Source organism: Hylobates moloch, unplaced genomic scaffold, assembly GCF_009828535.3.
Source record: "Hylobates moloch isolate HMO894 unplaced genomic scaffold, HMol_V3 SCAFFOLD_6, whole genome shotgun sequence".
NCBI classification, from domain to species: domain Eukaryota; kingdom Metazoa; phylum Chordata; class Mammalia; order Primates; family Hylobatidae; genus Hylobates; species Hylobates moloch.
Window position 1 is genome coordinate 78,570,118 of NW_026652281.1, and position 8,792 is coordinate 78,578,909.

The following is an 8,792-nucleotide window of genomic DNA, read 5'->3' on the forward strand; positions in this document are numbered from 1 at the left end:
CTTTCTAACTGGCCTCCCCTGAGATAAAGGCATAGATGAAATGTGAAGTCTGAAGAAGACCCCAGCACAGGGAGGAAGGCTGCAGGGAAGCGAGGTAATCAATTCTGCACAGAGCATCCACATTGGACGAGTCTTTTGTGACTCGTCCAATGTGGATGGATGAAAATATTATTGTATTTTCTTCAGCTGTAAAATTGTGCACTTAGGTAAACTGGCAAGGAAGCGACCAACCTGTCAGCAACCCTAACTAACTCCCAGCCCTTCCCTGGGGTCCCCACCCACTCCTGAGCCCTCTGTGAAGCTGCCGCCTCCCTGCCTCACCCACCAGCTCCTCAAGGACACATGCCATCAATACTGTTCCTGGGGGAGTATTTCTCTTGCTGGTGCAGCCGGAATTTCCTCTGTGAGAGAAGAGCATAAAGATTAACTAGGTGAGAAAAATTTTCCCTTGGCTCTGAAGCTTGGGACATTTGTCTGATCCAACACATATTCTCCAGGAGACAGGCTAAATTAAAATACTAATGGACTGCTGTATTTAAAATATATTTACCAATGATTAACAGCTTGGTAGGTGATATATGTTTCAAGAATTTCTTATTACAACGTGGGGGAACCTCAATAAATATTCTCAGGGCAATTAGCGGGTGTTTATTTAACATTCAGCTGTGTTTTCCCGCACACTCAGAAGGGTGTCATTGGTGGCAAGCAGAATGCTTCTCTGTGCAGAGAAGGGGCCAGTCCTGAAGCAGGCCCTGGATCTAGCTTCACACTAAGAATGAGGCCCAGTCCTTGGGAAATAGCCCTTCCACAGATGTGTTTGGTTTGGGCCACAGTATTGAGTATGACTTAGGTGATTGGCATTAAAAATAGAAGAGTATACATAAAGTTTGCACATGTAGCTTCTCTTGACATTTCCGAAAGCCTAGAAATACTAGTTTTTCTGAACAGCCACCCTCAGCAGGACCTAAGTAGACTGGCATCTCAAGTCTCTCACAGCCATCCACTGTACCACTTCATCCATTTAAAGAGCAGCCTGCACCCTGTAGATACTTAAGTTTGCAGGGCAGCACACTCTGGCCAATTTTGCATTGAGTTCTCCCAAGGGTTTTGTCCAAATGCTACACAAATACCACAGGCAGAGATATTGGCAATGGCTGGGGGTAAAGGACTGCCTCGGAGCAAAGGGAACCACTGCTCAGACTTCTGAAATGCAAGCTGGACAAGGCCACCCAGGCCACCCACTCACCACCCAACCACACCCTGGAGCCTCACTTCCATTGATCCCCCAAATCAAGAAGTGTATAGGGAACTAGTTGGTGCACAGGCAAGAGTGAAAGCCAAGAGTGTCTGGCTCAAAACCCAATGTCCTTAACTACCAAACTGCTGTTGCCTGGGACAGCTGTAGCAAGCATAATAGTGTCATACCTCATGTCATCACACACACACACTAATATCCCAAACCCAGATTTTCATCCAGGGCAGCAATGTGCTCAACTAAAACGATAATCTCTCTGCCTCCTTTACTGATATGACCCAATTCTGACCAGCAGGCTTCAAGTGGAAGTACCAGGAGAGCATCTTTCTTCCCCATTAAATAGGCAAATCCTCCCCATTAAATAGGCAAAACCCTTGACCTGAATAATGCGAGCACACTGCACTGTGCCCCTTCCCAGCCTGATCCCAAGCCTCCAACATGACACTCCCACTTCCTTTGCCCATCTAAGCTGAAGACCTAGAGGAGTATAGAGATATTAAGTAGGATGAGCCTGGGTCCCTGAAACACTGCATGGAACAGAGCCGTTGTGCCAGCACCCATTGGACACTGATATGAGCAAGGTATCTTTTTGTTGTGTTAAAGCCACTGACATTGGAAAGTGTTTGTTACTGCAATTAGTCTCTGCTGTCAAACGTTTACCTCTCTTACCAAAGTGAGAAGAGTAGACAATTTTTGTAGACCTTCTCTTTCTCTATGGCCCTAGTGAGCTGGTCCCCCCTGATGCAGGACTCCCACATGGACGAGCCATCTTCTGTCTGTCCCTTGAAGGGGCTCATCCAAGGACCCCCTGAAAGGAGAGATCAAGAGCTTCCAAGTTAGAAGCACTCATGTCAGAGCAGCCTTCGGGGTGGCCCCAACCCTGGCTGACTCCAGATGGAAGCCCCAGAAGGGAAGCATAAACACTGGGCCTGGTACTCCTAGCCTCAAATTGCAGAGTCCTGATCTCCTTTTTAACCTGAAGGCCTCCTAGGTCTTCCTTCCTCTGGGGTCTAATCCCCAACCCCATTCTGCTTCCAGCCAAGGCAGGGAGATTACCACCACATTTTCACAAAATAAGAGAAAGCCAATGGCTGCTGTGAGTCTCATGAGCGGTGGGAGCCCTCCTGCAATATGGGATTCTCTCTGTGGGAATGGCTGGGTTTTCTCAACCTCTCCACTCCCAGAGAAATAAATATCCTCTGGTGCATAAATATGCTTTGATGCAGGATGCTCACCTTACTCAGGCAAATGACTTTATCCTAGGAAGATTTTGCCTATTGAGTGGAGAAGGAAGGCGCTCTCCAGGGACTTCCACTTGGAGTCTGTGGGTCGAAATTGGGCCATGTTGGTGCCCTTACATGCAAAGCAGGCAGAGAGAGTATTGTTTTAGCTGAGCACAATGCTGCCCTGGATAAAGTCTGAGTTTGGGATGTGTGATGCATTTTCATGAACATCACCATTGGCTCAAGGACGGATCCTTCTAACTTGGGGGCATAACTTCATTTCTTCTTATGCTTATCCCTTGGGGTGAGCCTCCTTCAGGACAGATGTCAGGTGATTCCCCTAACCCAGGAGCCTACACCCTCAAGGCTCAGTACTGCGGCCAAGAGAAGGTTTCTGAAGAGCTGGAAATGCCCAATCAGGAAAGTCCAGCCTCTGAACTATTCCCAGGTCATCATTCTAACCCAAATGTGACCACCCCTCTCTTACATCCGGGTCGGCTCCCTGGACAGTCTGGGCAGTGCCTCAGAGGGGGTGGGATGAACTCTGCTTATTAATGCTTATTAACGCTGCCCCAGAGGCAAAAGATTGAATATCCAGTCCAAGCTGTCATCCCAAGGATGAAGGAAGCCCTGCCCAGGAAGTGTTCCAGAACATAAATTGAGTCGATGGGAGCAGGACACCACACCCTGAGCTCAGCAGGCTTGTCCCACACCACAGAGATGCCCCTGTGTACAGCTGCCATCCAAAACTACTTGCCAGGGCTCAGCTCATACTCCACGCCACTCCACCTACCCTGGCTCTTGGTGAGTGACTCTGTAACCATTTTTTTTGGTACCCACCCAGATTCCATCCTCAGGAAACAGTGTTCAGTTTGTGGCATCACCTTACCCCTCAGATGTGATTTTTGGTCTAATTCCCCAATACCTTGCTGTCCTGTTTATCAGCAGTTAGCTGCCCTGAAAAAATATCCTGCCAGCCTGTACCAATCCTGGGACCTCACAGTATCGCCAGAAGAGAGCCCAGAAATCTGCAGATGAAGTGTCTTAGGAAAAACTCTCTCAAACTGTGTTTCTCCTCTGCTGTCACATCACCACAACAGTCATCAACACAGAAGAAGAATACCGTGAGCAAAGATGTGAGAGTTTTTCCCCATACACCAAGCAGGTGACACCAGCTGGGTGACCTCCAATTCAGTTCCAAAGTTATCTACCCAGAGACAGCAACAGCAGCATCAGATCCCATGGGTTGAAGGCTCACTCCCAAAGACTGCTCCCTCCTACGCCCCAGTCTCAAGTCCAGGCCTCCAGAGCTTCTGACCAACAGGCTTCAAGTTGGGATTCCCATGACCCCCTCACTGGATTCAATTAATTTGCTAGAGAGGCTCACAGAACTCAGGGAAACACTTATATTTGCTGGTTTACTAAAAAGGATCTTTTAAAAAGATACAAATAAAGCAACCAGATAAAGAGCACATAAGGTGAGGCCTGGAAGGGTGGAGCTTCTGGCCCCATAGAGTTGGGGTGCCCCACTGTCCAGGCACACAGATGAGTTCTTCTTCATCCTGCTGTCGGCCTCCACGTGTTCAGCTCTCCAGAAGCTCCCTGAACCCTGCCTTTGGGCCTGGTATGGAGACTTCATTGGTTGTCCATGACTGAAGCATGGACAACTGTGTTGAAATGTGATTGGACAGAAGGGGCATGATTTAACTCAGCAAGACCTATCTGTTCAGATTCTCCTTGGCCTCTCTGTTCAGCATTCCTTCCAAAGTATGGAATAGAACTATCATTGGAATGAGAGTTTTATGACCCACAATCAGATTAGAGTCCAGCCTGGGGCAGGTGAAAGGAGGGCAGGGGAAAGTCAGAGAGATTCTGTTTCCTGAGGCCTAAATCTCCCCCACATTATAACAAAAGACTGTAACAAGGGTTATGGGAGTTATGAGCTAGGAACTACGGAGGAAAACCAGTAGATGGACAGAGAGAGAGAGAGAGAGAGAGAGAGAGATAGAATAAGATAGATAGATGATACATAGATAATAGATGAATAGATAGATGATAGGTAGATAGATATAGATAGATGACTGATAGAAAGATAATAAAAAGATGATAGATAGATAGATGATATAGATAGATAGATAGATGATAGATGATAGATAGATAGATAGATAGATAGATAGATAGATAGATAGATAATAGATAATAGGTAGATAGATGATTGGTTGGTAGGTAGATCGATAGATGATAGATAATAGGATAGGATAGATGATAGATAATAGATTGATAGGATAAGATAGATTATTGATTGATAGATGATAGGTAGATAGATAATAGATGATTCATTGGTAGATAGATAGATAATAGAGAGATAATAAAGAGATGATAGATAGATAGATAGATAGATAGATAGATAGATAGATAGATAGATAATAGATAATAGGTAGATACATGATTGGCTGGTAGATAGATATTATGTAGATAGTTAGATAATAGGTATAAATGATTGGTAGATAGATGATAGATATAGATAGATAATAGCAAGAAGATAGATAGATGATAGATAGATAATAGCAAGAAAGAAAGATAGATAGATAGATGATAGCAAGACAGTAGATGGATGAGAGACAGATAGGTCAATCCATCTTACTATCACAGAAGGCCACCTCCCTGACTTCTGTGGCATCATGTGGAATGAATCAATTACCCCAGGTTATCCTGAGGACCCTTGTCTCCAGGGCACCCTGATAAATCAGGCCTCAGAAGAAAAAGGCATTTCCTTTTCTTGTGTTTGATGCAGCACTGTAACATAATAGGGTCTCAAAAAACATATGTTCAGCCAGGCATGGTGGCTCACTCCTGTAATCCCACCACTTTGGGAGACCGAGGCAGGTGGATCACCTGAGGTCAGGAGTTCAAGACCAGCCTGACTAACATGGCGAAACCCCATCTCTACTAAAAATACCAAAATTAGCTGGGCGTTGTGGCACTCACCTGTAATCCCAGCTACTCGGGAGGCTGAGGCAGGAGAATCGCTTGAACCAAGGAGGCGGAGGTTACAGTGAGCTGAGATCATGCCACTGCACTCCAGCCTGGGTGACAGAGCGAGAGAGAGTGAGAGAGATATGTTGAATAAATTAATTTTGTGTGATAGGTCCCAAAGCACCCATTTAAGGCCAGAAAATGTTTTCTTGCTGATCTCAAGAGGGATCAAGAGTCCCTTTACTTGCGCTAAAATCAGGGGGTTGCCCAGGGTGCTTTAATAAGCAACCTGAACTTAGGGGCCAATGAGAACTTCTGGCTCCAATGGGCTGATAAACTATTCCCTGGCAGGCTGAATGAAGAAGTGAATTGGGTCCTCACTAGCAGCTGCTATGGATGGGTGGGAACAGATGGCTACAACCTCGGAAACTACCATCAACTTCACTCTTTCTCTACAGCACAACGCTTCAGTGGCAGAAGGCCCTTTCCTACCTCCAGCCTTCCCAAATCCTTCCACCTGATGTGTCTTTTTTTTTTTTTTTTTACCATCATGACCCAGCACAAGTGTTACCACTAATGCTTTCATGCAGTAGACAGTGTTTCCAAAGCATGCTCCCCAGACCAGCAGTGTCAGCAGCACGGGGGCACTTGATAGGAATGCAAATTATCAGGCCCCACTGAGACCTCCATGGGACTCCCCAGGCAGGGGGGCCCAGCACTCAGAGTTTTAACAAAGCTTTCCGGGAGATTCTGGGGCACACTAAAGCTTGATAATCATTGCTGTAGAAGAAACATGTTAGAATTTGACTCACCTGGGTTCAAATTCCAATTTGGTCTAATCATCAGATGTGAGACTTTGGGCACATGACTTAATCTCTTGGGCCTCAGTTTCCTCTTTTGCATGTGAGGATTATGTCTGTATCCTGGCAACTCATCCTTCCTTGACTTGTCTATGACAAATAAAGTCTCTCACAGCACCAGGTAATTCTTTCCCAAAATGATTGCAATTTTACACACACACACACACACACACACACACACACACACACTGCACATATACATATTATCCAATCCATTTTGGATTATTGCTCAATCATTTGGGATTACCGCCTTAGTTTCCCCATCTGTAAAATGGGGATGATATTACCAATCATAGTACCTCCCCCATGTGGTGTGGTTCAGAGAATTCCATGAGCAAATACAAGGAGTAAATACAGTTCAGTTTGTGATTATTTATTAAACCTCTACTTATTCCCCACTGGATTATGACTTTTATGAGTCTTTGCTCCCCAGCAACCTCCTCAGTGTCTAGCTGTGTGCCTGGCACAGGGCAGGTGCATAACAAATACTTGTTAAATGAATGATGAATGAATGAATGAAATAATATGCATATTCTGTACTCCTTGTATACTCATTGCATTAATCTATTTATATTCTACCAAAGTCCAACTAACCCCGCCATCTGGAACACACTCTTTCCTACGACATCCTTCTGATGAATGCCCCATCTGGCCTCTCTTGAAATACATGATGGAACAGTGGCTACGAAGGTGGACTCCGGATCCAGACATCTCATCCAGTTCTGTCAATCACAAGTTTCATGAGCTTGAGCAAGTGTATGACTCCACTGTGCCTTAGTTTTCCCTTCTGTAAAATGGAGATATTAGCAATAGTAGTACCTTCCCCGTGAGGTGTAGTTCAGAGAATTGTATGAGCAAACACAAATATAGCATTGATCTTCACACCTGGCTGAATGTTGGAAACATTAGAAAGCTTTTAGAAAACACTGATGCCTGAGTTTCATACCCAGGTTTCTGATTTAATTGATCTGAGGTTAGGCCCAGGCATTGGGATTTTTAAATTCTTCCCAAGTGATATAAATATCCAGGAAAGTTTGAGAACGACTAATGCAAAGTGCTTGAAACAGTACCTGGATACTGAGGTCGTTCCTCAGGATCCATGGGGAATTGGTTCTAGGACCTCCTGTGGATACCAAAGTCTGCAGATGCTCAAGAACTTTATATAAAATGGCATAGTATTAATATTTACCTATAAACCTACACACATCCTCTCATATATGTTATCTCCAGTTTACTTATAATACCTAATACAATGTAGATGGTCTGGAAGTTGTTTTTATACCATATTGTTTAGCAACAGGACGAAGAAAAAGTCTGTACATGTTCAGGACAGATGCATGTTTTTTCAAATATTTGCAGTCCACAGTTGGTTGAATTCATGCATGTGGAACCCATGGATACCGGATACCAAGGCTGATTGTACTAAGTAAATATTAGCTCCTTGTCTCTTTTAAGTATTGATGAAAATTTCATTTCCTCCAGGATGTCTTGCCTGCATCCCAAGACCAAGTCAGGTGCCTCTCCCTGAGTTCCTCCATAGCAACGCTCATCACACTGGATTGAGACTGTCCAGTTACTCGTCAATCTTCCACACAAGGCCATGAGCTGTGTCCCAACGCATGCATAAATGTTGTGCATAGGGTAATTCTGAAGAAAATTGGTTGAACAAATTTTCTGCCTCCTTGACTTATCCCAAACAGTGTTGATCCCAGTGGGTCTCAACACTATCTGTGCACCTGACACCCCAACCTCTCCAATATCCAACTGCCTACTCAGCAGCATTGCTTGGCTGTCAGCAGACATCTCAAACTTTGTTTTTGGAGACAAGGTCTCACCCTGTCTCCCAGGCTGGAGTACAGTGGTACAATCATGGCTCACTGCAGCCTCAATTTCCCTGGGCTCAGGTGATTCTCCCACTTCTGTCTTCTGAGTAGCTAGGACTACATGTGCACGCCACCACACCTGGCTAATTATTGTATTTTTTGTAAAGACAGGGTTTTGCCATATTGCCCAAGCTGGTCTTGAACTTCTGGACTCAAGCAATCCTCCCGCATCTGCCTCCCAAAGTGCTGGGATCACAGGCATGAGCCACAACACCTGGCCAACATCTCGAACTTTAACTTGGCCAAAGCTAAACTCTTTATTTTCTTCTCCAAACTAGGTCTTCCCATTCTTGCTAACCAACACCTCCACTTTACCAGTTTCTAAGACCAAAAATCTTAGAGTTATCTCTTACTCCTCTTTCTCTCATGCCCATCCATCCATCCATCCAATCCACCAGCAAATCCCATCAGCTCTATCAGCAAAACATATCCAGGATTCTACCATTACTACCTGTGACATTACACTGCGGACCAAACCACTGTCATCTCTCACCCAGAATGCCCCAGCTCCTAACTCCTATTACTGTTTCCACGCTTGGCCTCCAACAGTCTATGACAGCCCAGCAGCCAGAATAATCCAACTACATAACAGCTC

General features: G+C 45.0%; 1 long non-coding RNA gene across 1 annotated transcript; it reads right to left on the reverse strand.

The window, feature by feature from the left end:
• Window positions 1-344: 344 nt before the first annotated feature.
• LOC131383712 (uncharacterized) lies at window positions 345-6,385 on the reverse strand. Its single transcript, XR_009213948.1, has 3 exons — window positions 6,267-6,385; window positions 5,467-5,564; window positions 345-401 (listed from the first exon to the last, which is right to left on the reverse strand). It is a non-coding gene; the product is annotated as an uncharacterized LOC131383712 (long non-coding RNA).
• Window positions 6,386-8,792: the final 2,407 nt, after the last annotated feature.